The sequence below is a fragment of the Megalopta genalis genome, chromosome 13 (genome assembly GCF_051020955.1).
Source record: "Megalopta genalis isolate 19385.01 chromosome 13, iyMegGena1_principal, whole genome shotgun sequence".
In the NCBI taxonomy this organism is placed as follows: Eukaryota; Metazoa; Arthropoda; class Insecta; order Hymenoptera; family Halictidae; genus Megalopta; species Megalopta genalis.
This window is the reverse complement of record NC_135025.1, coordinates 13,603,296-13,629,858: the sequence shown is the minus strand read 5'-3', so window position 1 is coordinate 13,629,858 and position 26,563 is coordinate 13,603,296. Positions and strand designations below refer to the sequence as shown.

Genomic DNA, 26,563 nt, shown 5'->3' with positions numbered 1-26,563 from the left:
AGATAGATTATCAAACATTATAAGTGTTTCATTTCGCAATTGCAAAAATGATAATTTACGATATATTTATAATAATAGTTATGTAAAATATGAAAGATGATGGTATTTTCTTTATTAATATTGTATGTTGAAAACACAAGTTGTTATGATTAAAAGATGGGAGAAAAAAATAGAGGCAAAACTTGTGTGTCAAAGAAAATTGTGTGAAATTTGGCTGATAAATTGACAGAGTCTATAGTGTTTATAATTTGTTAAGTTTTATTCTGCAAATGAGATTATGTATCTTTTGTTACATAATTTGTTATTTCACATTTCGTATTTTAAGAATGAGAAGGACAGAAATATTCGCTGTAATTGTATTATATATGCGAGAGACGGCAAACTGTAAAAATATACCAAATCAATTTAATAAATTTAATCATTTTTAGCTCACTTTAGAATATGGCTCACTGTTCCAACAAATTGCATATAGGCAGACTTCTACATGATTAATAAAACCGTAAAAATATTTTTATAGAATATTGTTAAATTCATATTCGTTTTCATATATTGATCCTTGTAATTTTTATAAACAATTACAGATGAATTACTTTCTTTGGTATTTTTAGTACTAATTTGCATTTTTTCCTCGAGATTTGAAATTATAATTTTAAAATGGCATAATTAAATTATTAGATGTTTCTGGAGAAATTCAATATTGCAATTAAAAATTTGATTAATTACTCGTCACGAAGCGAGCACATAGAAGTTGAAGGTTCGAAGTTCATAAATATCATATTTAAAAGTAAAGGTTTTCATATTGTCATAGAAAACATTAATAATTATTAATATCGAAACAACAGGTTTAATAACTACCGTGAACCGGTGGGCACAACGATATAATACATGAATACGCATACATGAATATAACATGTTTGTTGCTTATTATATTCAGAATTAATATCGCGATATAATATTGCATTTTGAACCCATCGTGCCAATGAAAAATAAAAGTGAAAATTGCCTTCGATAATGTATTTCAACAGGAAGTTCCCTCGAGTGAAGATAAAATCAACAATTTTACAATATCCTCTTCACCGATAATTCGTTCAATTAACTCATCAAACGAAGTAATCTAAAAAGACCACATAATACATAGAAAAATTAAGAAAGGGATTATAAAGTATTAATTTATTGAAAGTGGAAGATAATACTGTTTCTCATCCTAAGTCATCTTTGCACTTCGAACAAATTGATAAAAGATAAAAATAGACGGCATACAGCAAGCAAAAACAAATTATAGATAGGAACAGTGTTATTAACAGAAGCAAAGCAAAATGATTAATTAATTCTCTTCGCGTGTGAAATTATTAACTATGTAGTTGTTAATATTAAATTCTCCCATTATAATTCATTGAAAAAAATGGTGTAATAATTCATCGCGGGCACAAAGTTCCATGAAACTCAATGATTTACTATATAATATTATTATCTTTCTAAATTCTGATTATAAATAAATTCAACTACAGATCTGTCGCAATTATTTCGGTATTTCAATATTTCAATTATTTAATTCTGTTCCAGGGGCATGTTTCAATCCGTGGGCAATCACTGGAAAATTGGTAACAATTTATGCTCTGATAAGACGTTAACCATATTTTCAAAAATAATGAACGCTGGAAAGTTGATAGTTTTCCTCATCTTTATTTTACGACTACCTGGGTACATATTTCGAGTATCTAACGAGCAGACTGCGGATATTTATGCAAATTTTATACGCCGAAATATTCAAAATATATACAAAATGAATGCAAAACTTATGCTAAATATGTGCAAAGGATATGTAAAACATATGCTGAATTTATTTAAAATACTATGATATAATAATAATAGAGGACAATACGAAGTAATATGATACAAGAAATGTCCAATATCTTACATTAGGAATGTGATTTTTTTTAATTAAATATATTCACGAAGTTCCACGGATGATGGCATTAGCAAAGCTAGTCGTGATTCTACGTGAACAAATAAGTCCAACGTATACAATTCTTTAGAATATCCTTAGCCTTCTATATGCATATTTTTTTACTTTCTTTTGGAGACAAATGAGTTTGGCAAAGATTGACGTTTTCGTTCTACTTATTGTAGTTCCCAATCTCCACAGACCTGATGAATTGTCAAACTTCATTTTTTCTTACGAAATATACATACACTGTCGATTTTTTATGCAAACTAAAAATACTCTACATTAATTGCAAGATGCAGGAACTGCAGAAAAATTGATTTCTTTCCTTAATTATTTTAGCGAGTTGACAGTAATAAAGTAGTATTTTACTGGAAAACATTCGCCAGGAAAAGAATAACATTATTTTCACCGGAGGGTCTGAAAGAAAGCTTCGAATATTTCAATTGAACTCTACTTTTACCAAAGGGTCCAAAAGACCTATTAAAATTTTAATTGAAACTCATTTCCCACGTTCGATTACCTTAACACGACTGTTTCCTGTCGATTTTTTATGCAAACCAAAAATACTCTACATTAATTGCAAGATGCAGGAACTACAGAAAAATTGATTTCTTTTCTTAATTATTTTAGCAAGTTGACAGTAATAAAGTAGTATTTTACTGGAAAACATTCGTCAGGAAAAGAATAACATTATTTTCACCGGAGGGTCTGAAAGAAAGCTTCGAATATTTCAATTGAACTCTACTTTTACCAAAGGCTCCAAAAGACCTATTAAAATTTTAATTGAAACTCATTTCCCACGTTCGATTACCTTAACACGACTGTTTCCTGTCGATTTTTTATGCAAACCAAAAATACTCTGCACTAATTGCAAGATGCAGGAACTGCAGAGAAATTGATTTCTTTTCTTAATTATTTTAGCAAGTTGACAGTAATAAAGTCGTATTTTACTGGAAAACATTCGTCAGGAAAAGAATAACATTATTTTCACCGGAGGCTCTAAAAGAAAGCTTCGAAAATTTCAATTGAACTCTACTTTTACCAAAGGGTCCAAAAGACCTATTAAAATTTTAATTGAAACTCATTTCCCACGTTCGATTACCTTAACACGACTGTTTCCTGTCGATTTTTTATGCAAACCAAAAATACTCTGCACTAATTGCAAGATGCAGGAACTGCAGAGAAATTGATTTCTTTTCTTAATTATTTTAGCAAGTTGACAGTAATAAAGTAGTATTTTACTGGAAAACATTCGCCAGGAAAAGAATAACATTATTTTCACCGGAGGGTCTGAAAGAAAGCTTCGAAAATTTCAATTGAACTCTACTTTTACCAAAGGCTCCAAAAGACCTATTAAAATTTTAATTGAAACTCATTCCCCACGTTCGATTACTTTAACACGACTGTTTCCTCTGTACAATATTTACAAAAAAAAAAAAAACGAAGATTCGGCAAATACGGTGCAAAAACTGGTGAAAACAGTGTCAGAGGGCAAATGGCCTGCCACAGTTTCCAGAGAGTATCGTGCTCGCGAAGTCTCGCAAGAATCATCATTCTCTGTTGTTCGCTCGCGCACGAGTGCGAATTCGACTCGCGAAAAGATAACCCACGTGACCTTCCCCCGTTTCCTCTTGCCGGGGCCGCGTCATCCGGCGTCAGTGGCACGAAGAACAGCACACAGCGTATCCCGCCGACGTCGACGCGAACACCGACGCCGACGCCGACGTCGGTTTTGCTAGTGTGTGCAGCGGTCGTCGCGAACCGCGGGGTGTGCAGGGGCTGACAGGAGCGATTGAAGGGCCACCGGGTAGGAGAGAAAGTAGACTCCGCCGGCTCTGCTGTTCTGTGCTGTGCTGTGCAGTGTGCAGTGCCATGCCGTTCCGTTCCGTTCCGTGATGCGGCGGTGGTGGTGGTGGCAGTGCAGGTGGTGGGGGCACCGGGCCGATAAATTCGCGGCGCGCAGAGGGGAGAAACAGGCGTGACGCGCGTGCACGCCCGAAACTCAATGAACTGCTATCGATTAGCTGCTCATTTTATTCCTCGCGTTCTCGTGCGGCGGACTCGTTAAACGCTTCGATCCCTTTCTCCGCATCCCGTCTCATCAGCCGCGCTTTTTTCCGCAGGGGTAGGGATCTGAGTCACGAGGGTAGTGGGTCACAGTGTGGCTGGTTGCCGGTTCTTTTTTTTTTCGCAACGCTGGACGAAACGGAGAAAGCGGGTCGTGTGGGTGATTCTCTCTCTCTCTTTCTTTTTTCTCTCTCTCTCCCTCTCTTTTCTCTCTCTCTCTCTCTCTCTCTCTCTCTCTCTGTCTCTTTTTTCTTTCTCTGTCTCTCTCTCTTTTTTCTTTCTCGCTCTCTCTCTTTTCTTTCTCTCTCTCTCTCTTTTTTCTTTCTCTCTCTTTTTTTTTCTCTCTCTTTCTTTTTTCTTTCTCTCTCTCTCTCCCTTTCTTTTTTCTTTCTCTTTCCCTCTCTCTCTCTCTCCCTCTTTCTCTTCTGTTTTGTATTTCTATTTGCTTCTCTCCACCTCTTTTTAAAAAAATATCCGAAATTCCTCATTCTAAAATCTCGCGGTGCATGTACCGGAAAAATTTTTTGTATGTACTTAAGGGAGGGCATTCGTGCGAAAATCAATTAGCAGTAATTTCCCAAATAAAATTTTGTAAGTACGCATTTTGATAACATTATTTACGCTGATTCCAACTATGTGCAACTTATTTTGTCAAGTAATTTTTGCGTTTCTAACGAAATTTCTTGTGCCGATTTCTAGCGACACTACGTTCGTGAAATGTTTTCGTAACTGGCACGCGAACAAGTCGACAATCTTCGGAATATCGCGTCAAAGACATTAAAAAATTAACTCTAGGTAAAATGATTGAATGAAATTTTTATTCATGATTATTGAGATCGTAAAGATAGATTTATGAGAAATCTATTCACTTATGTTACTTGCAACAAATGTTGAAATAAAAATCATTAAAAGTCCGAATGATTATATTATTGCTAATTTTATGAAGAAAAATTAAATAGCTGCTTTAATAGTGCTCCGTGAACCTAATGTTAATCGTGGAGTAGTTAATTTGCAATTCCTTACAGATGAACACATGGTTAATAAATAATATAATTGGAAGGTCGTGAGACGTTTACGTAAAAATATTCATCGGATGCGGCCAGATTTGTGGAAAGACAATCCTCGAATTTTGCACCACGATAATGCATTCGTCTAGATAAGCATAGAGCAAAAAAAAAGCAGAAGATGTAGCTGTAAAACTGTGAAAACCGCTGAGAAACGCTTAAAAATCACTCTTCTTGAAGAGTGAAAGAAAGCAGAAGTTGTATTTTATCGAGTTCTATCGAATTGTACAAGGAAATCCAAACCTTTAAAAAGTTTGAAAACGACTGTTTTCGCGCGAAGCCGACCGGGAAAGATAGTTTTTGTTAATATCCAGCGAAAAATATGCAGCAGCATCCAAGCCAAACATCTTCAATCGAAAAAGGACTCTAACATCGCTTGTCGCACACGTTGATCTTGGTACCGCGAATTTTTAGCCAAAAACTCCACAAACTTTGTCACTGAAGCACCGTGTTCACCAGATATGGCCCCTCTGCAACTTTTACCTCTTTCGTAAACTCAAATTACCACTTTGGAGGAGGCGTTTTGAGTCGATTGAAACCATGAAAGAGAATTCGCTGGGAGTAGCATCGGAGTCAGGACTTGAACGAAACTGTTAAAATTTCCAATTACAGTAAATTCTCTCTAATTCGCACTCAGATTGCGCACAAAAATGGACAATTTGGGGAAGAAGAGATACGAAAAAATTGTCCTTTTTTGTGCACGATCTGAGCGTCAATTAGGGGGAATTTACTGTAGCTCTGATGTAACGATGAGGTTTTTTGCTTTCAGCTTTCCTGTTCTAAGAAAACAGTTATAAATCCACTGAAAATTTTATTTCACCTATTTTTGTATAAACGGGTAATTTGTACCTTTTTGGAAACGGGAAAAAATCCTCGTTGGACAGTAACTGCTTTGAGAAAGTTAAAATAAATACTTTTGAAGATTTAAAAATTCAATCAGCAGTAGCAGTTCGCAATATTCTTTAGGACTTGTATTAACGAAAATACTTTAGAAAATATATTATTTCTAAAACTATACGCTAAACACCGAATGTACATGTAGGGACATGTTCTCAGTTCCTTAAATAATGTTAACTAAATTGAGAAATAGCATACATTTCACTTAAAAATATCTGTTAAGAAATAAATGTTTCGTCCGCGAAATTGTCTCGATCAAATACAAAATAGCTGTTCAAATTGAACAGATATATCGGAATTAAAGTGATAACGTAAAAATTACCCTAAAACAGAAGAAAAAGAAATAACTTAGGAGAGAGAGAGAGAGAGAGAGAGAGAGAGAGAGATAAAGTGAGAGAGGGAGAGAGAGAGAGAGAGAGATAAAGTGAGAGGGAGATAGAGAGAGAGATAAAGTGAGAGAGAGATAGAGAGAGAGATAAAGTGAGAGAGAGAGAGACAGAGAGAGAGAGAGAGAGAGAGAGAGAGAGAGAGAGAGTTTAAAGTCTACTAAATAACTGATATTCGTAAAAATCTACAGTTGGAGTACGTGTATTGCTATACCGATTTTGAAGGCGTCAAAATGGTGAACAAATTAATAGGTTACGTTTTATTTGCAAAGTCCGGGTACTTTTTTACGTTGTATATATCTGTCTCTCTTCTGCTCGTTGTAATCCGGTGCTTCGTCCTGGCTGACCAGGACAACACGATTTTCTAATAAAACGGGAAACAGCTGGGATCCGTGTAACGGGCCTAGATGCCTTGTTGCGAGCTACGCTGCGAGCGAGCCTCGAAAGTATACAGGGTGCAGCGGTTTCTGGGCAGATTGGGCTCCTGGAATTTCTATGGGGAAATTGGAAATGTTCTATGAAATTGTTCGGTCCGAGGTTTTCACGTGGGTGGGAAAGATTGATGGAACGTAGAATCAATGAATGAAGCGTTGGTCAAGAATGAGATAAATAAATAATGAAACGAACTATGTTTTGCATTCTGTCGAAGTTTATGGTTCATGTATGTGTACAAGGTTATTTAACGAAGATCTTGGTCACAGTTCTGATCTTGTAAATAATTGTTTTGCAAGACTTTATTGGAGGTATCTGTCGATTACATGTAACACGAAATAACAAAAATTAATTTGGCTGATTTGACGACATTGGATCTTTTTATGAAAGCATTTAAAATCTGTAATTTTCAAAACAAGACTGCGTTTGTTTGTGTAGCAAAAAAGCTACGTGAAAAGCGCAATTGTTATTGATTGATCAACATTCATTAATGAAAAAATAAAGTTTCATAAGTAAACAAAATTTTCCCTGTAAGATAAAGTCCAATTAAAAACTGTTTCGTACAAAAGTTTATTTTCCCGTGTAATAAAAATCTGTAATTAAAAATATAGGTTTCCGTTTCAAGAAACGAAGTTACCCGTCACATAACCTTTAAAATGAAGAACTACGAAAACATGAATAAAACAGTTGCGTTTCCCCTTGAAATCGAGTTATTCTCGTATTTAACATTTTTCCCGAAAATGTGTGGTTTTCGAGATATTTAAATATAAAGTTTCCAAACAACCCGTACATATTAAACATTTTATTATTATATACGTATATGTCCGTTCCGTGTTGACTGTTTCTACTTGTAGAATGTAGCAGTATGCTTCGTTAAAAAAATTCGTTTCGGTGAATTAACTTTTGGCTGATATTGTATTTAAATTTTAAATATTTGCTTCGAGCGGAACTGCTCTGTGTCTGTCGAACACTGGTCGTTTCTACTTGTGAAATACTCTATTCGCCCTCTTTAGTAATTATTGCTAGATTATCAATTTTACCTCATGATAGATCAAGCATCGATTGCTTAAGATTCTAACTGACAAGTAATTAGGCACTTAGAACAACTGATATTCGTATTGTGAAGGCAATAAAAAAATAGTTTCGGCTTACGCTGCGATTGCAATGAAATTGCTTTAATAGATTTATTTGTCAAAAATTGCGAAGATAAGCAACAAATAATTCCGAGTACGGAGAAAGCAAAGGAAACACTTTGATTTTAAATATAACAGCACTGATAAAGTATGATATTCGGTTTAATTTCCAGCTAAGCAGAGACCGAAGGTAATAAAACATTTCGTAGAGGATGTTGGAGTAGTTCACGTGACCGCGGTGCGATGAAAATAGCGCGGAACGGAAGTCGAATTCCAAAATTGAATTGTGTACATTTCGAGAACGGAAACTTGTCTTGCAAAATGTTGCAGAGCTTTTTACTTCTTTACTGGGAAGAGCAGATAATTTAATATAGAATTAAGATTGATGCATATGTTTTTTTTTCTTCAAATTAATTATACATATTATAGGAAATCCCATAACATTTCGAAATGCTTTATTGAAATATAATTTCTCACTAACAAATAATGATTTTACTTTTTGGGATCAGATCAAATGAAATTAATCAAAATAATCAATTGATCAAATATAATTAAAAAAACATAATTCTCACGAGTAATCGTTAAATCTCTTCACTGAATTCATCTAACAATGTAGTATCAATCTTGGAAATGCAATTGTAATACCTAAATGAGTATTATGATAATTTTATTCCCCACAGTACAATATGTTTAACACTATTTCCACTGAAGGAGTCAAAAGACAGCTATCAATAGTGTCTATTTACGAAAGGGGTCAAAGGATATTTTTTATACATTTTTAATAAAAATTGTTTCCCACGTCTCTAATTGTTTTCTATGTAATCACTTCTCGACTTTTGCTGTAGTCGTCACAAAATTAATTCGGTCAATTGTACAACACGTGTTACGAATGATTCAAAAATCGAACAGTGGAATATACAATTGAAATTAACAATTTTTCCGGAAATCATTTAATGACAAAGAACCACAGTGTGTCCTGCAGGAGACACTGTAGCCGCAGTCGCGTGCTATCGTCTCTCGCGCAAACAATAAAATCATGTTCAATGTGACCATAACGCGACGATCAAAATTCCACTAATAGCATCACACATTTATAAAACACTTGTTTGAACCATTATGCGAGCCATCAACTGTACCACACGCGGCAGCCAAAACTATCGAAATTGTTAATCCATAATTATTGAAGCTATCGTCTCGGACCGTTTTATTATCTCGCATGTGTTGAAATAATTTCTCCACTTAACGATGACTTTGCCATGGAAAATGTGTTACTCAATCGTGAGACGAAGCACGTGTTACAATCTCTGCCATTGCGATAAAATATCTTTCCACCTGTATCCGCTCGATACTGAAAACTTAGGCAAACGAAAAAAGAAAAGAGTAGAACATCGCCAGCGACGGAAATAAACAGTAAACTAGTCTGGTAAGATACAACGAACCTGCTACGCGTAAGAAAGGTCGAACTATATATATTATTCTTTATTTTATTGTGATCCATGGATCGTGAAGAGCGACTAAGCTCGTGTTCATTCAACCGATTACTTAGGATATCGTAAATTTGGCCGCTTAACGAGGCGTATCTACATCCTTCATTTAACCCTCAAACGACGACACGAAGGTCCGTTTTGACCCAGATGCACATTTCGTGGCTCACATTTAACGAAAAGTGTGCAGCGCAGCGTTCTTGTCTTCTCGAAAATGGAAACCGCGTGTCGAAACCAGAACTCGTATTTGCTTATATTTTCAATATTTTTTTCTTCTGTACTCACAGACTGTATTTACGCGATTTTCATGCGCGTGAAACAAAGTCCACGTGGAACGGAAGTTCGCGGAAATTGAGGAACGGGTGTACGAACGTTATTCCGTTCGCTAAAGTACCGGAAATGAATTGTACAGATTTTGTAAAACCTGATAACTAGAACATTCAATGCAGAAATAACAAAGAAATAAGAAATAAAACTGTTATAAATGTAACATAAAATAGATAAAACTGTTAAAAATATTAAGCAAACAACATTTTTGTACGATACATCCTTGTTCGGAACAAAAAGGGTTAAGGATTCAAGTAAATGTAGATTCTTGGTAAATATAAACTTTCTTCTCCTTCTAAGAAATTAATAGAATCAAAATTAAAAAAAAAGAAAATGATCGTTATACTGTACTTTGTAAAATATTTCTGTTTGGTCTGACTCGACTCGTGAGAACAAATATTTGGAACACCTAATATATTATTATAAATGGTGTGGTGAAAACAAAGTATTAGGTCTACCGGAAAGTTCTGTCCGTTTTTGAATTGAAATATAACACAATTTTCATTCATTTAATAATATTTATTGTAGAATATACTTTCCATCGTTACTTATAACTTCTTGCCAGCGTGATGGCAACTTGTAAATGCCATTTTTAAAGAATGATTTATTTTCAGAGGCGAAGAACTCAACTAGTGCTTGGTCGACATCAGCTTCAGTTTTGAATTTTTTTTCCTGTAAAAAGTTTTGCAAAGAGAGAAACAAGTGATAATCGGAGGGTGCTAGGTCTGGGGAGTCTGGTGGATGCGACAGAATTTCCCAGCCTAGCTCTGCGATTTTCTGACGAGTCGCCGAAGCAGCATGTGGTCTGGCATTATCATCGGCAGCCATGTTTTCACGATCGCGTCTCGCTTAATAATGACACGAGACATCTTTGTTTCAGTTTATTTAGGAGAGTACATGCGTGTAAATGCAATGATAAAGAGAGATAGTCATATATGTTTTGTCCGTACGTTCGGTTAGTCGCCTAACGTACATGCGCGACCGAACTATTGTACGCTCGATTCGCGCTTCCTACGGCAAATTAATGACGTGGAAAGGTCTCTAGTAGTCTTAGAGAACTTTATTTTTTGTGTTGTACTCTCTGCGAGCGCTGGTGGAAGAATGCTCTTCCAACGCTGGAAAGTCGTGGAAGAGCACCCGTGGATGGAGGTAGATTGTTTATTATTGGTCAAGGCACGAATCACCCCTTGGAGGGGGGTGTCTGCCTTGACCCTTGTTGGGGCCTGAGAGGGTTTCCCCAATGGTGGGACCTTTTTATGGCCCTTGTCTCTGGACGCAACAATATATGTCTCAAATCAACATGTGCATATGGATTGAAACTTGAAGTGACACTATCGGACAGAAATTTCCGGTAGACCTAATATAAATATACAATGTAATACATTAAAATTCGTGTTATTCATAATAAGTAACATTTCATAGGGTTTATTTGTCACGCAAAAAATGCGGGCAGCCTGAAGATCAAGCGAAGCACTGCGCGCATGTTCGTACAATCGCGCACCGTGTTCCCCGCATCCCTGGCCGATGATCGCGGATTCAAAGAGGCAAATTTGCCTAATTCGCGGTTTGATTTAACGAGCGATCGTTCGATTTGGCGGCGATCCAGTCGCTCCCGTTTTCCAGGGAGAAGGGGGATCCGCGGCCGGTTCGGTTGCCGGAGAAGTGGCGAAGAGGAGGCCAGCGGCCGAAGAAGAGAAGAGGAGGCGGCGGCGTGTCGAAAGGTGCGTTGTACTCAAACAAAGTAAGATATAATTAGACGGGTAGACGGCTGCGACTGCAGGAAGCCCACGTGTGAAAGTCGCTCGCAGAAACCTCAGTCATCGCTAAAAAGATCCCCGGGAGAGGACGGGAAATCGTTTGCTTTCTACGACTTTTACCGCGTTCGGCCGATTTCTGTGTCGAAACTCGCCGCCAGATATTACAAGAGTAATGGGACTTTATTAGACGCGGAATCGTATGAATACAAAAGCCGATGAAAGTACGTGCGCATAAAGGACAGAGGGAAATCTCTCGCAACACGTCACTCATTAACGCCGCCAAGAACTAGATTATTCGATCGAGTAACCGTAATGAAGCTGTATTCGATTAGAATAAATCGTTTTTTACGGCGTTAGTTCGACGTGATCCTGAACACGTGGCGTTTCGCATTGTTCGTACGTTTTCGCGAGATTTTCCAACAGATTTTCGGATCGACGAAGGATGAATATTTTCTATGATGCGCCTGTCGGATTTATGAAACCGTGACCTAGTAAATAGTTTAATTGGGCAGTAATCGATTATTTTGTGACTATCTTTATAATCGATTACGAACAATAAACATGGCAATCATAATTATTGATCAATTAATCCTTACTAGAATCAATCGGTAATCACGATTACATTTGGCAATCTATTATCATTAATCAGTATCCTGTAATTCATCTTTTCTCTTCGCTTGGGACCGAATGACAGCCCCAAATAAAAATAGTCTTACGTTGCGTCATTAAATACATGCAGATTTTCTAAGAACTATTCAGAACTATTGTTTATTATCATAATAACACATTTTTCAGTTAATCATAATCAGAACAAAGTAATTATTACTAGATTTATTATTACTGTGTAATAATATGATGACATTAATCATGACATTAATCATGGTTACTTAGTAATCGTAATTATTAATCATTATTACACAGTAATCGTAATTATTAATCATGGTTACTTAGTAATCGCGATTATTAATCATGACTACTTAGTAATCGTAATCATTAATCATGAACATGATTTCACGTTAATTATAATGTTAGGCTTGTGAATATTTTATGGGAGCAAGATTATGCTGTGTTCGAATCGATTGTCGTTATGGTTTAGGGTCAGACGGTTTTCTCGTCGGTAGAGCGTATGGTTGCGATTTAAATGCATCGTTTGCATAGAAAATGTGTTAATGGTCTGCAATGAGAATGTACGAACACAGTTTTGTCAATTTTATTGTTCCATTATAGTGGTTTCGTAAATGATATTGCTCAACAATTATCAGACTTGAAATTCAATTTACATTGTAATCTATTGAATAAGCTAAATTTTGTTAGAATCTATGAGGTGTCAGAAGGTCACGAAAGAGAGCAATGACTGCAATAAATCTTGTCTCGGCTATTTTTATATTAATAAATCGGTTGTTCTTTGTTCCGTCTCGCTTTTATGCACATTGGTGTTACAGACATAAAGTATTTACACGTTTCTAAAAATTTGTAATCAGAAAATCGAGTATATGTTATGAATTTATTTATGTATACAGCAAAGCTCCATTAATACGAACTCATCGAGAGAAAAGGACTGCACATAACCAGGTAGTTCACATAATAGGAGTCGACTAACTGCCCCCACCGCTTACAACTTTGCGTTCAAATAAGTGAAGTTTACATTCAGATAAGTGGATTCGCTCAGCTAGGATTCACAAAATCGGGCATTAACGAAAATTTCGTTCGCATAAATGGAGTTCAGATGAATGGAGCTCGAACGTAGTTGAAAAGAATCTCGCGTGGAATTTCAAACGTTGGAAAAATAGAATACGTAGAACGTATTTCCTATTATTATTATAAAGAGTAACTAGTATTTACTCTCGCGAAAATAATTATTCCAAAATAAACGATATTAAAAAGGAATTCGAGTGGCCTGTAAATTTCGTTCACAATAATTTCATTTATATTCAGAATTCTTCTCTTCGTGTCACCGCAACTTAAAAGTGGCGTTCTTCAATTTTCACTTAATATTGTCAATACCTCATTAATCCGTTCTATTACAAAAATGAAACAGTGTCGACATTTACACAAGTAAATCGACTAGAAACAGAAACATTTTACTTTTATTTAGTGACAACTCCTCGGATAGAATTGCGCAAATTAACACGTTCCGTGCCGAGCTTTTTTTACTCGAATCTTCACACTTTGATATTTTACTAAAACTTGATGTATTACGTGCAATTATTAATTCTCGTACACATAACAACGTAACAAAAACTTATCAACGCCCATTCTTGCGGTGGAAATTGATTCTTCGGTTCTAAATTTCTTGTAAACAATTTGTTCAGTTCACTAAGTAAACACGCAAGCGTGTACCATCGATGGTACACGTGGCACGGAACGTGTTAAATTGTCTGCACACGCACGTTACTTCGAAACAAAATCGCAAGGCAATACGTAAACCAAAGTTACGCGATGAGTTTAAGATGACAATAATAGAGACATCTACCCTAGCAGCACATCGGGACGATGATTTAAAGACAGACACGTGCCCAACCCGCGGATGTTATAAATCCATAACGAACCTACTCGTCCAAAATTTGCACCAACAGACTCGTCCAAAATCTCCGCCAACAAACTCGTCTAGAATGTATCACTTCACCGAGTCTCCGACAGAACCTGGAAACTAATAGAACCGTCTAAGTCCCTCCGATGAAAATGTATACTCGCGCGATTACCATCGGTCCAATTAAACGCGACAGTTCATAGCGGAGTCGCCGTCGTCGCGCGTGCACGCGCAAAAGAACCGTCGGTGGAGCAATAGGGCGGGTATGGGGGATTGGGGAGGAGGAGCAGGATCACAATCGCTAATCCGAGGTGAAAAGCTGGAATCCGCGTATAGTCAGCTTGCAAATCAACCAAAGGAGCCGAAGCGTCAGAGTTAACCGGGACACGTGTAATCAGTAATTAGCGGTCGCGCGACAAATCGTCGTTTATTGGCACGCTGCGAGCATTATGCTTGCTCGTTAATATCACTCTCCCTCCGCGAGACGGCGAAGTTCAAAGTCGTAGATTTCAATTAGCCGCGCGCGCGGGCTGCCGGCCCGGCGACGCGGCTCGGCTCGGCGCGGCTCGGCGCGGCGTAGAGTCCGAGAGAACGCAGCCAGCGCGCGCCGCAGTTCCTCTCTCGAACATAGCGGGTCGCATAATCGAAATGCAAAGCGGCCGGATCGATGATATTAGCCGCGATAACGTATCCCACCGGCTCGTTCCGGTAATGGAAGGGCGACGCGGGGACACCTAGCCCGGGATCGTGATCGTGAATGATGCAGTCGTACACGGAATAAGACTGGTGCCGGAACCGGCGCGATTAATCGTCGCTGTCGGGGTTAATTCGTTACCGTGCCCCCAGGGTTTCGATGATTCACTGGCCGCTAGAAGTATCGAGGATGATGAATTCCGGGACCCGTGACCCCTTTCCTCGAGTGGAACGCTCTTTTCGCGCGGAATTCTCGGGGGTGAAAGTTACCGGCGCAGACACGGCCGGCACTCGCATTGCCAATCCGAGGGGTTGCGAATTTTCAATGGAGGCTCGCGTTACGTGTAAAAGGTACACGAAATTTCCCCCTCCGTAAGTAACGCGGTGCGTGCACCGAAATAATTTCGTACGGGTCATCGACCAGCAAACTAAGCTGAATCTGCCGCAACGGCGAAACGGTTAATTATCATAACCACTGGATGACTTGTTGTCACTTTTTCACGAGGCGAAACGCGAATCTGTCGCATTAGAATTCGGTCGATACGAAACGTCTTGGAAAATAAAACGTGTAAATTCTCTACAATTGTCCCTCGGTATGTACACAGAAATGGACAATTTGGGAAGAGGAGATACGATTATTATTTCCTCTTCCCAAATTGCCCATTTTTGTTTGCAAGCTGAGAGAGATTTTGGATTGGAGAGAATTTACTGTAACACCATAATGAGGTACAAAAATATGGAGCGGAATTATGGTGTGACAATTTTTAGCGAATCCTCAGTCTCGTCATTTGAATACAAAGGTTTGAAAGAGCCACTTTTAAGCAAAGTTTGGCATTATTCGAATTCTTTAGAATAAATATTTATAGTAGGATAATTATCCGAATGAATTCCTTTTGTTAGTCAAATATTTTATTCGAATAACGATTATTCGTTATTCGTCATAAATTATTCTGTCTATTATTTATTCGAATAAATTATCCGTATAATTCATCAGGATCAGTTCAATTTTATCTACTTACGGAATTATAAAATTGCCGATGCAGCCGTAGAAAGGTTACTTAATTATGGATCAACGATTAATTTACCTAAAAGTAACAAACTTTCTGATGCAACGTTCGAAAAAAAAGAGTATGGAAGAAATAAATTCTATATTCTAGTATTTTTTATTTCTACTCAAATCGATTATTTTCGAATGAAATATTATTCGAATGAATTCCTGATCGAATAAAATCTTATTCAAATAAAATACTATTCGGATAATTTTTTATCCAAATATATTTTTATTCGATTTGATATGTATTCGATGGTCTGCTTTTAAAGTTGCCGGTGATTATATGCACATAAAGAAGCTAAGATTGGAGTTCTGTTTATTACATTTTTAATATTACGCTTTCTGTAATGTTGTGAACTATATCTATAACTATATCTATAACTATATCTATAACTGTATCTATCTATAACTATAACTATATCTATATTGTGAACTATCTTGTGAACTATACTTGCATAGTCACTTGCAGTCTCCTAATCGCTATGACTAATTCTTTTTTTTAATAACTAATTCTTTTTTTTCTTTAATCTTTGATTTCGTTGGATTTTTATAGGCTCTAATAACGAACGTATTGAGCCTATTTCGCATTAAAACAATATCTTTTTATTAATATTTCGTTTAAGCAAAAACCTAATGCTGCGATCGAATATTAGAAACTTGGAAAATACCTCGCAGCTCGGGGAAGAAATTGATAATTCGATGGTTTCTGCCCATCCGGAGCAACGAAGCACTTTTTCATGTATCCTACGCTAGAAAGCGATTGACCGATTGATTACTATACTTTCTCTCAGGTAGCAGCTTGCCTCTCTGTGAAACTTAGGTGTTACGTGCATCATCAAGACGCGCGAGTGGCGAGTTTAGCATAAAAATCTCCTTGAACCGATCCTGTATAAGCCGGTGCACGCTTGTATTACCGGGTATTACTCTAACTACCACCGTATTATAGCAATTTCAATTTTGCCGCGTTCTCAATCGCCTCCTACTATGTGCTCTCTCTTCCCCTTTGCAAATGAGCTGCCACAGCGCGAGGGAAAAATACAACAGACGTCATTGATTTGCAAGATTTACGATCCGATCGTGTGCTACGTAATTCTTAACGTCGCACAGTGGTCTGGAACGCGGTAATTTCTCGCCAAAATTAAATAGTTTCTACTACCCCTGGCAAAAAAGGACTAGAGCACCTTTTAAAACGCAATAACTTTTTTCAAACTGAACTACAATGACTTGAATGTTTTCGAATGTTTGAGCGACTACTTCACTGTACAACTACTTCTTTTTTTTCCTTTTGCTGTTACTTGAAATGACAGAAAAGATTTTAAAAAAGCTCTCGTTTTTGAACTTTCTTATCTGAATCTGAAACAAAAATGTAATAACATGTGTTTTGTAGATCTCGGTAACTTACATGTATACTGAGAAATTTCATCGAAATCGGTTGACGTTGTTACGAGTTACGCACAATTAAAGATCGTGAAAATTGAAGTTTTTTTACGGATTTCAACCAAAAAAGCAGGTCGTTTTTATGCTTTTTGGTGGCTGTAGCTCGACTACGAGTTAAATTTCCAGTATGCGTATAAGTAACCGAGATTTATGAAACACAATTTTGAAGTATTCGTACAAAATTCGAATAAAAAAGTTGAAAAACAAGAGTTTTTTATTTTTTCCGTCATTCAAAACAATAGCGAAATTGAAAAAGTATAGTTTAGCCACAGTAAAGTAGTCCCTTTAACATCAAAAAAATTGAAATCATTTAGTTCAGTATGAAAAAAATTATCGCCTTCTAAATTGTGTTTGAATAGTTTTGACCACGGTGTTTGTATGATTTAAATATAGTAATTTCTCCCTAATTCGCGCGCTCAAATTGTGTACAAAAATGGACAATTTGTGAAGAGGAAATACAAATATTCAAGCCTTACGTCTTGTTTTTATAGTTGTCGACAATCTATAACTATAAAAACGAATAATTGTATCTCCTCTTCTCAGATTGTCCATTTTTGTGCGCAATCTGAGCGCGAATTAGGGAGAAATTACTGTGTATTAAAGGAAATTGAACTCCTACGGATTACTATGCCGCGATGCGGTTTGTTAAAATTCACATAAAATTAAAAGCCGCAGTTGCAAGTATGATCGTTTCCGCAATACTGCAGGCTTTCGTATGAAAAATAAAAATAAAAATAAAAAAATAAAAATCCTTCCTAAAGTTTAATTTGTAGTCATCTTTGTATTACTTACTTGTTAATTAAAATATACCTTATGTCGTTGAGAAATGTGTATGAGAATATGTATGTTGAGAAATTTATTTTTGGCCGAAAAATAAAAATAATTTGGAAGGAATAATTGGATTAAGATGTCAATAGAACTACCTTCATCCATACATCTTCATTTTTTCTTCGGATCGGAAGTACGGTTTGTTTCATAAATGACAACTTACCTATAAAGAAAAAGAAACAGATTTCAATTAGTTGTCGTAACAGATGTATGCGGTTATTGTAGGATATACGTATATGAAAATACGTACAAATAAATATTTCCAAAATAATTATAATTAAATACCCCCACATTGTTTGCATTAGACATGAGGAAACATTTCAAGCTCAAAACTTTATGAATCCTTACAATTGTAGTTATTACCACAATTTGCAATTGGTCAATTAAACAGAACAATAACAACTCCAATGATCAAATTTATAAATAATCTGCTAATCGTATGCTTTGGATCATTTATAATTTTATTTATCAATTTTTGTGGAATCTATTTTTTCTTTCTTCTGTAGAATCTATCACTAGGTTTACGAAGCACTAAAAATTACTATTTTCCATTACTTCCTGATGATAATAATAATATATTTATTCGCATTTTTAGTGAATTTTATTGTAATATTTGTTCCAAATAATACATTTATTAAATAAATTCCTTATAAATACATCTTCACCGAATAATGAGAAAAAGACGTGGTAATCTTTTAGGCTGTATTTCTTATTTTGCCATTTTTATGTATTATTATCATTTCTCGAAGAAACGTCTCGATTTCTTACAATTAAATGTCTGTTAAAATTAAATGTCTGCTTTCGATTTTTTTGATTAATAATTTGGATATTCCAAGATACATAACAAAAGGGCTGTGCTTGAGTAATCTTCGACGAATGCAGCTGTTTTCGTGCAATTGTATTTTAAAGTCGAAATGTGACAACCGAGCTCGGCCACCTCGGTCACCGCTACGAAAACATGAAGAGGCACGTGTTAACTTGAAACAAACGTCTCCAGTAGACAAGTAGCAGGGAAATTGGCTAGTTCCAATGTGGTTCTAAAATTCCAGTAGTTGAAGGCAAACAGAGAAATTACACGGAGTCAGAGATTAGAAAATTAGTGAGAAATTCTGCTGGTAAATTATGGGGGCTGCCGCGTGCAACGGTGGCATTCTAATTTCAAGCAGCAGCTTGTTCGCGAAACAGCTTGGTGGTCACGGTTGCTCGTGACTGCTGCGAGTAACGGTGAAGATCGCCAGGGTTCTTTCGCGAAACTAACGGAGTGAAGGAGGCTGCAAAGGTTGTCTGTTGTGTCAAGCGACGCAATTAATCACCCGAGGATCGATAATCTCCACTTCGACCTCCGGGGATCTTAATCTACCAAATCAAGAAGAAACCGATGCCGAAGGTTATTATGCGCCATGGATCCTTGAGACGATCTTCCCTCCTTTTATTGTTTAACTATGTCACTGCCTTTCTCGACGAATAATACTGTACGCTGTTGCTACTCACGCAAATATAAATATTGCAGTGCTAAAAGGATAACCAGAGGTGCCAATTACTGTGCCCTGTTGGCGAACTTCAAACTACTAGAAACAGTTTTAGCAATTTAATTGACATTTCTTGAGAACATAAAAGCTTCTTTTATCTATATTCAAATATCAGAAGAAAGAAATGCAAAAGTCCTGTAACTGTGTGCCTATGATCTACGAAGATTAATCGCTGTGCCTCAGTTGCTGTGCGTCAGTTGCTGTGCTCCCAGCCCGAATGCTGAGCCTCAATAATACTGAGCATAATAAAAATTTAATATTTAATATACTACAATTTTATTTTCTATAAGAAAAAGTGTAATATCATAATACAGGGTGTCGGAAATGGCGGGTTCCTCAGATCATTTGAAGCAACTTCTTCCTTTACAAAAATGTTCTCCGAGGCACCGTTAACGAGTTATCAACGAAAAACAATGACCAATAAGAATCGAGTACGGCTGACGCGAGGCGGCCCAGTCAACTAGCGCGCGAAGCCCAGTTCCGCTCATTGGCTCGGTCGCCTCGCGTCAGCCGAGCTCGCCTCTCATTGGTCACGGTTTTTCGTTAATAACTCGTTAACGGTGCCTCGGAGAAAATTGTTGTAAAGGAAGAAGTTGCTTCAAATGACCTGAGGAACCCGCCACTTTCGGATTGCGAGACATTTTGGGACACCCTGTATAATATTTAAAAGCTCGCATTAGAGATGACTGCTTTGATAACTTTTCATATCTGCATTTCTTCTTTTCAAAAATATCATGCAAAAGATATTTTTCCCGTCTTTGGCACGTTTAATTTTAACAAATAAATAATTAATTGAATTTGGGTACAAAAATTGAATATGTTTTGTTCGATAAATATAAAGTTAATTACGTCTGAAAATATACTGAACGCACAGTAATTGGCTACCCCGCAGTAACTACGGCTACATTTCCCATTTTGCCTGAATATCAACTACCCTAGTCAAATGGAAATTCGTTGTCACAAATGCAGAGGCGATGTAATCTAATGCGATGTTAGCGTTCCGCGTTGCAACGATATGTTCGTTAGATCCATATGATCGCAGATATTTCTTTATGTCCTCGATGACATATTATCTGGCGGAAATGTTTATTAGAAACTCTGTGTAATTCATCGGCTCGTTCTTAAGAACGTAATGTTGTATGGTAATGCTGCGTTGCATGATAAAATATGAACGATGAATATTCAATAATTTGATGCATGTGGAGCCTCGCTGAAGGCTTCAGTTTATTACGTTACAAAATGTTTGTACTTAAATTCTTACAGTTAGATATGAACTTTTTAATCGGATGATAGTAGGACTAGTCTGCTGGACGACGACTAGAATGCCTTTTTTTAAATTTTGCTATTACTTGGGACGACAAAAAGACGTAAAAAAAACCTCTCGTTTTGTAACCTTTTGATCCGAGCATCTAACGAAAATTTAAGAAATGCCTTTCGTTCAGACAATAACGATGAAAAACTACGTTTTTGTGATTTGCCAGAGCAAAAAGCAGTTAAATAATGTTTCCGATTCGGGGAACGCAATCTAACCCAGATTGCTAATAATTATACATTAGACGAATTATTCAAACGAAAAGAACCCGTCCACTCGATCACGTCGGATACATATTCATTCGACGGGTAATCATTTAAAATGCAAATTCATTCGACGCACTGGCCGAATAATGGACAACAGCGGCCCGATTCGACCGGATTCTCACTCTTTCGCCGAGCAATTCCATCGAGACTCGGTTTACGATCCCATCCCAGAGAGCCGCAACTTGATTTCTTTGCCGGCGTTACAATCGAGCCGTGCATTTCGTTCCGCGAATGTCAGAGGTAACACTGTTCGCTGAGAGTTTTTCGCAGGAGCCGCGCGCGGAGAACGCGATACGATGCAGATGAAGGCGGAACGAGAGCTGCGGGCATTCTTAATAAACCAAGCGATATGTGCACTTTCGATGCAGAATATATCGCAGCTTATCCTCCTAGTGAAAGAAGACTGAGCAACCGAATATAAATGCTTTAACTGTATCTTTTGATTTTCCGTGTCGCAACGCGGAATTTTATTCGCGGGTTTAAAGACACGCTCGATGATAGTCCGCAATTGATCGAAGGACTCGGTGGAAAACAGACACGTGCTACACAATTTTATAATTTTAACCCGAGGAAGATAACCTACGTCGCAGAGGCGCCTGCGAAGACTGTTGATTTTTGTTAATTTTTCATAGAGGTCTAGTGATTTAAGTTTAAAATTACTTAAAATATAAAAAAATATAATATAAATGCATTTTATTTTTACAATAATGCCAAACCTTTAAAATGACTAGATTAACTTAAATAAATATCCATTGTTAGTATAAAATTGACGCCTTAGAAAAGCATGCGCCTCTGAAGCGTATGGTTATCTTTTACGTACGTTGTCATATGGTTATCTTTCTAGGGTTAAGGATGATCGCAATATGAAATAGATTGTGATTTTCGTGGAAAATGCGATATGGAATGGTATTTATTTTAAATGATGTATAAAATAGGTAATAAATGACGAATGCTTTTAAAAATTTTACTGCAGAATACTTTTTACAAGTGAATGGTTCGACGATAATAGCTTACGAAATGAATTATAGACTACACAAAAAAACTAGTAAAGCAAAAAAACAAAATTGATACGCACTGAGCTACTATATTTACTATTAAGAACATTTTAATGAATTGTTCGATGGGAATAGAAATTTCAGTTACGTATCGACAAGTGACCGAAAGTTACATAATCTAATAATTTCGTTTGGAATCATTATATTAACTGTTTGCACTCGAAGCTACTTTAACTTCAAAACTAAGATATTTTTTCCAGCGTACAGTAATTTGATTTTGTACTGTTTTCTATTCTGTGCACATGTAATTCAGCTTTATTGCTCGTACAACGCTTACATCTTTAACCACTCTTTATATATGAACACATTCAATAATGTAAAAATTACTATAAAATTACTAGCAGGTGCAATGTCAGTTTGACATTTTATATTTGCAAATTGTTAAAATTATTACGACTCTTTCACAGGAAATGGTTGAATATAAGTTTTTAATTGAATCATACATTTTAACGAAGGTATAACTACATACTAATTTCAAATTACATAAATCTTCTTTACATCAATTGGATTAATATCACAATTTAGCATTTTATGACAAAAAATAATCCTTTCAATAAGAGGAAACTGAAAACAATGAATAAAAATTTCCGAATAAAAATATTTAAAAAATTAATGACATTAACAATTCATTTACCCATTTCCTACATAACTATGATATTCTGTGTGTTCTATCCATAAACATCCATAAACTTGTTTAATCACTATGATAGAAAAAGACGATATTAGGATACTATGGTACTACAGATTAGTATCCCTGAAAAAATAACTATTCGAATGCAATAAATAAAAACTCAATCAAAAGTGACAGTAATTCGTACAACGTTAAGAGAAAAGAGGAATGATATCACGCATAAAAAAATTAATTGCCTGACATAGTTACGTATTGACTGGTGGCAACTTCAAATTACGTGCGATTATTATTAATATATTAATTATTATTATTATTATTAATATATTAATTATTATTATTATTATTAATATATTAATTATTATTATTATTATTAATATATTAATTATTATTATTATTATTAATATATTAATTATAATAATTATTATTAATATTTTATTAATATATTAATTATTATTAATATAGTTACAAAACAAGTACAATTTTATTATAAAAAAATTCACAATCTGTGTGATAATGTGTGATCCTAATTTCTAATGAGAAGCTGGTTCCATGGGAAGCCCCACCCATGAGGACAGGTAGAGGGGGACCAACCGCGGGCGGCCATTCGATTTTGCTGAAACTATAGCGCTAGCCCACATTCTCCGGGTCAATCTCGAAAATTATTCATTGTGGAGGTAGTACATTTTGTTCGGCTGTATTTTCCTGGTCCCTCCAGCAAATAAATTTAATTCCCTACCTCTGGCCCGGTCGTGCACCGACGATATTTTACATTTTCCATCGACAACCTCTCGGGCCCGGTGTGTTCTCGATGATTTAAGCTCCGACACATCACCGCGCCGCGACATCAAAAAATTAAATCAATTAAAACAATTCGTTTAATTGAAATGATAATTGAGTTACGCGCGGGCTTGCCCGGTCACGCGGCTCGACGTCGCGATCAAACCCTTTCGCACCTTATCCCGCGAGCCCCGGAATTTCCGGTCGCGAATTAGCCGCGACGCTGATAATTAGTCGCGGAATTGGCGAGCCTCGACTTAATGGACACGCGCGCGTCAGGCGAAAATTCGGTTCCGAATCCCGTTGGGGGAAAGAATCGTTCATTGATTGATGTTATCCCTGTCGACGGTGTAATTTCGAATAATGAGGATCACGTTCCTGAATTTCATTTGTAGCTGAACCAATACGGTACGCCGGTGGAATTATCTGCGATTAAAACGTTACTTACAAGGAAAGAGACCTAAGCTGCGAATTTTAACAAGATTATGGAACTTTCGGGGTGTCCTCTTTTTTATGTATCATGGAACTCCGTTACTGTCTGAACTCAATTAAAATGTATATTCTTCTCCATTCTGTGCTGTTACCTTTTTTAATTATACAGGTTGTTTCAGAACTGGTGGTACAAGCAGAACGGGAACGAATCTATATGAAAAAACAAGTCGAAAATGTGAAGTGACATTTTTTCGTTCGGAGCTTCCTTTTTTTAATAAATCGATGTAAGTGCACCCTTGCATATACGATATTACTTACGCCTACGTATATACATATATATATATGCATATATATATAATTATTATATATTATTATTATAATTGGTAAAACTTTGGCCAAACGATAATTTCCATCAGAAGAAATAAGTATTGTTTGAAAACATCTTGTCGTCTTTTATGGTTCGCGAGTTAGAACACAGTTGAAGAGTACGCGGATTTTCTGGGGTCAATTTTACCAAATTGAAGTGAATTTGGGCCAATCTCCAAAGTTTCATAATTCGTTCAATTTGCGAACAGGAAGTCTCTTCCCTCGTTAGTATCGATTCCACGAAATTGATTCAAATACACGTTCGCAACTACATGCACAGCTGTATTCGATTTCAGACGAATATTATTAACCCTTTGCACTCGAATGGCGACTCTGAGGCGCCACTAAAAATTGGTGTACCATTTTTCAAAATCATTCTAAGAGCATCGGACTCGTTTCTACTTGAAAAGAAACTATTAAAATTGCATCGTACTCGTCAACAGGCTCAATTTCATGCGCATAAGTCGCAATAAATTATATAAAATAGAACTACTGTAGATCAGAAATCATGTTTTGGATTTCGAATTCGAATAGCTTCGACCGCAAAGGGTTAATATTCTTGCAAGTATCACGAGAATATTAAATATATATCAAATATTTTTATTCTATTAGATCATAGTATACAGTATAATTATTCTAGTAATCTGAAATGAACGAAGTACTTTCTAAGAAGATAATAAATTTCATTTGCAAATGTGATTTCTTTATCTCGTTTCACGTTATGTTAATCATTTTCACAATATATTTACAGGTTACGAACTATGGGAAATACTCCACTTTATGCTTTATGTTAATAAAATAAACAATATTTTATTTCATGTTTCAGATGATCAGAATAAAATATTTATTTTCGTACTGTGGCTTTTAGATTACCGAACTAAAATATTTTATTTTACGTTTTACATTATCAAAATAAAATATTTATTTCATGCTTTAGCTGTGGATTATATTATATTATATTACTATAGATTATTATTATAAATTATATTATATGTAAAATAAAGTATTTCATTTACCGAAATTTTAGGCCCTATTTGAAATGCTATTTTCTTTGAATTGTGAAGAACATATTATTTAAGATATTATTTCAATTATTTTCTCTATAAATATTGCCCAGCTCTGTGTGACGACGACAAGACCGAATGTACTTAGGCTTTTCACCATTTTTATCATAACATATACCCGCATTAAGACATCGATTTAATAGTTTCCTGCGAAACGTGCTTTGTAACTCCCACAATTTCCAAATAAGAAATGTGAAACCGGTCACGCTGACCCCGACCCGGTAGATTTAATAAATAAATTCAATCTCATAAATTTCATAAGTCAATGCACAGCAGTAATTTATTAGACCCGGCCGCGATGGGTAGAAATAAAGGTAGAAATAACTGTTTAGGCAGCGCTCAGGCGACGACACCGGAGCCAGGGCAGCGCATGAATGCGCGAACAAAGCCGCCGGGGACAGCGATTCACCGTTTAATTACAAAACGAAGTGTCACGTCCCCCCATTAGGAGCTCATAAAAAAGCTCCCATAGCTCAAACAGCTCCGCTCATCAACTATTCTTCGGCCCCGCGGCGGCTCCCATACTCGCGCGTCCTCCTTCCAGCCGACTACGCCGGCTCCATTTACAGATTAAAACGCGACACCCGGTATAAGAAACTCGGAATCGCGCAAGCGGGTTCAGGTGAAAGAAACACAAGCGGCAAAATGATTTCGGCCTCCAGAGGATCCGCGTAATAATTTCCCGATCCATTAAGGCTGCGAGTCGCGGTCGTTCGTAAAATACGCTCGCACACCTCTATGTACACGTATTTGTGCGAACACGCGTGTTTCTCCTACGAGCGAAGGATCCTGGGGGACCCGGGTGACTCGTAGGTGGTAGGTTGGACGGCCGCCACTAAGAATTCAATTAACGGTAATTATATGGCGACCCTCGTGGCAGCTCTCGTTAATTTCCCCCCCATCGGTCCCGCGACCTTCCACCCCTTTCTTTCAAGTCTGCAGGTGCATCCGCGACGCGGTGGATTGGCAGACGCGCTGCCAGAAACTTTCCAGCAAGTCCCATTTGGAGAGGCTAAAGCTAGGAAGCCAGGCGCACGGCCTTCCTCCTCCTCGCAGCTTTTTGTCCTTTTTACCCTCCTCCTCCTCCTCCTCCTCCT

At 36.7% G+C, this 26,563-nt stretch overlaps 1 protein-coding gene across 4 annotated transcripts in view; it reads right to left on the bottom strand.

Moving 5' to 3' along the window:
* The window catches only part of LOC117224862 (nucleolar protein 4-like), a 231,350-nt gene that overhangs the window by 149,890 nt on the left and 54,897 nt on the right, over positions 1–26,563 (bottom strand). The window lies entirely within an intron of this gene.